The sequence below is a fragment of the Syngnathus typhle genome, linkage group LG2 (genome assembly GCF_033458585.1).
Source record: "Syngnathus typhle isolate RoL2023-S1 ecotype Sweden linkage group LG2, RoL_Styp_1.0, whole genome shotgun sequence".
Taxonomy (NCBI): domain Eukaryota; kingdom Metazoa; phylum Chordata; class Actinopteri; order Syngnathiformes; family Syngnathidae; genus Syngnathus; species Syngnathus typhle.
The window spans coordinates 19,791,517-19,794,930 of NC_083739.1; the positions used below are offsets into that span (position 1 = coordinate 19,791,517).

The 3,414-nt window shown below is 41.5% G+C and overlaps 1 long non-coding RNA gene across 1 annotated transcript; it reads left to right on the top strand.

Annotated features, from left to right (window-relative positions):
- Positions 1-562: 562 nt before the first annotated feature.
- LOC133150402 (uncharacterized) lies at positions 563-2,990 on the top strand. The gene is made up of 3 exons (XR_009713765.1): positions 563-873; positions 2,087-2,168; positions 2,257-2,990. It is a non-coding gene; the product is annotated as an uncharacterized LOC133150402 (long non-coding RNA).
- The last annotated feature ends 424 nt before the right edge of the window (positions 2,991-3,414 follow it).

A 3,414-nucleotide genomic window follows, 5' to 3' on the forward strand; every position in this document is an offset into this window, starting at 1 on the left:
GTCTTAAAATAGATACTGAAAATGTGAAAATTTGCATTGAGTATTTTAATGTGACCTTCAAAGGTGTATGAACTTTGATAATAAAGTGCAGTGGGTCAGCAGGAATTCCCTGCGATAATCCGATGAGTGACCTTCAACATTGTTATTTGATTAACACACCGGGGACCTTCATCCCCTTTACATTAGATTCATCTTAAATGGCTGTGATGGGATGAAAAAGAAAGGTTGACATGGTCTGGTCTTGATAACCTTGAAATGCATGTGCATAAACGAAACGCGTGTACACACACGCACACACCATAAGATCACAACTGGGATGTTTCCCTGATAAGCTCTTCTTGATCCACTGGAGGCTCCCTCTAGCCACTCTTGGTGCTGTAACGCCCACACTGGTGCACTCATACCTCATCAGTGGTGAAACCTGACCAACATGTGCACTCAACAGCTGCGCGCCAGTGCGGCTCCTCTTACCCTATGAAAGCATCACTATGCCGAGCAAAACCTGAGACGTGCCAATTAATAAACACGCGCCACTTGGAATCTCATCTTGGCAGCAGTCACAAGGCAAACATGCACGGTTAGAATGACAAGAACAGCACGCGCTCGCTTTTTTGGTCTGATGTATGTATTGCACAAGGTCGTCAAGTGTCATTGTAAAAGAGAAAGCAGGGGTTTCCGACGTGGGTATGTTTGCATCCGAGGGTGTGTAAAGTAGTGCTTAGGGGAAGCCCCCTCCCCCCCCCTTCCTCTTTTTTGCTCTGCCTCTGCAGTGAGCCTCACCCATTCGCTATCCAATCAGCTTGCAGCCACATGAGAGGAGAGAAATGATGGGGGAAGCCATGCTGTGGATAGTGACAGCCTGCCGGGATGGGCGTAAGCATTTGTGTTTTCCAACGCAACAATATTTCCTATTCAGGTTCATCGAATGTATATTTCTAGCTGTGTAGCTGGAGAGATATGCAGTAAGACCTGAGCAAGCATTATCAAATGAATTGCGATTATTCGCTTCCAGCTCACTAAAAAATGCATATTTTTTGTTTTTTAATGAAGACAAATGTATCTTATGATTGAGCAATATTATACAATCATTAATTATCACAAATGAAAAAAACAAACTACGGTTTGTTTATTTATTAAAGCAGCAAATTGCCACTAGCCATTTGTGACACATGCTAAAAGCAAACTTGGACAAAATAAATGAAGCAAGTGGGTTTTTTTTTCACAGTAAAAAAGTTTAGACTTCTTCATATCTAGTCACATCACGTAATTACACCATTTAGTTGGAGCTTCAAAAGTCTCATAAAGTCTTCTGAAAGCCCAAAATAAAGCCAACTGTGAACTTGTTCGGTAAATTTGCATATTGGCTGAGTGTCCACTTGTGTTTATGCAAATGCTTGTGAGTGTTAAAAGCTGTAGAAATACAGCATATTGTTTTCAGCCAGAAAATAGCTATTGTAGCCGACTGTCGCAAATTAGCATCAAACTAAATTCGTCAAATATCATCAAAAATACATCTCATAGGCACGCTACCTTGTCATGTTGGAGATACAAGTACATAATAAGCACATATGTAGTCCAAAAATGGTGGCGATCTCAGCCGTCCAAAACAGGCTATAGTGTTTTCCCCGACCGGAATCCAGAGAAACTCATGCTTGCAAATTGTTCCAAGGTGTGTCTCGATAATGAATGCATCAACCAGCAGAGGAGGAAAACAGTCACTATTTTTGGAAGCAAATTTCCGACAACCGGCGTCAAGGGGTTAACCCCTTCTTTTTTTGTGGACAGCCCAAATGCGTACAGAATGTCGTATCATAATATTTTTTTGCTTCAATGTGCTTGTTTGGGAATCTGCTGGGCATTCCAGCATCCTGATACTTTCAATTTGACATGCTCCCAGCAAACCTAGCAATGTATGGCTGAAAGAATACTAACCTCACTTCTGCTGGATCCAGGTCTAAGTACTGGCACAAAGACTGTAACCTGGTTTTGGTTCTTTTTTTGCGTGTGTGTGTGCGTGTGTGCGTGTGTGCGTGTGTGTGTGTGTCAAGAATATTGTTATATAGCAGTCTCGTATTTCTCCACACAGATCGTTTCATTTGAATTGAAGTCTGAAATGTCCTTCTGGACAGGAGTTGGATAGTAGAGGGCAGGTGAGACCGTGCTCCATGGTATGGTCTCCACATTTGCTCATAGTTGGCCGGTCTTGTTGCCCCATTTGTTTCAAGCAACCCTGGATCTTCCCCTTTTTGTTCTCAGGCGGATTCCCATTTGGTCCACAGTTTGTCTGAGTGGGGAGCAAGTTTTTCAGCACGCCGCAATCCCTGTTAAGTGATACCCAGCTGCCACTTGCGAATTCTACCAAACACTTCAAAAGCTGAGCCAAAGGCAAGACATGTCCAGAAGCTCTACAAACAGCAGAACCCCCACTGCCCAGAGTGGTTTCGGTGAATGTGATCAAGATGCAGGCAGACAGCTCCTCAGGCGTGTGTGGTTGATGTCATCGTATTTCATTCTTTATTATCACAACAGCGCATCAGACCTACTGAATCATTGTAAAAATCAATTCATTGAACGCATTATTATTATCACACAAACATACTATCGGCATGGCAGACAGTTTTCGAGTGCCCACTTCACAGCGATAATCTGTGATAGATGTCAACTGAACATTAAGTACTTGACAAGAAACAACTCTGTGCTACACTTTGCTTGGATATTATCAGTTCACAAGGGTGTGCCATAGGGCTCTGTGTTAAGTCCTCTTTAATTTCTGTGAATAATCTCTGTCAAATGCAAAACTGCACCTTTGTATGGAAGACACCATTGTGTACTTCTATGCTGCATCTCTTGCAGATTTGAGCCCACCACCTCTGAACTGAAGTGAGGCCAATGTACTACTAGTTGTCCGTCGTGCGATTAACTTCTTTTTTTAACATGTTTATTCATTCGGGTAAAAGAGACACTTGAGTGTAAATGGGATGTCATGTATGTTTGTTGTTGTACTATTGTTAACTCTTATTAAGAAATCAGTATCTAAATGGAAAAAAAACATTTGTTATTTCAAAATGAGATAGCTGTTGTTTTGCGAATAATATAATCTTCAATTTGAAGAGCTTGTCAGTTTATTCCATAACTTCTCAAAATACTGCATTTTGTGGGGCAAAATTCTTATTATTCAGCATGTTGTGGAGTATTTTATGTTGACCCACCCCTGAACCCCAACTGAGTGGAATGCCGCAGGAAAATGAAGGAACCAACAAAGGTGAATAAAATATTAAATTGTCATCAAAGGATGAAATAAGCCCAACGACAATATATCCTCTTAACAGAGCAATTTTACAGCAGCATTTACACGCCACTTAGTTATTTCTCATGTTGCAAATAGTAACGTGGAAGCGCGTCTCGAACCAGGAA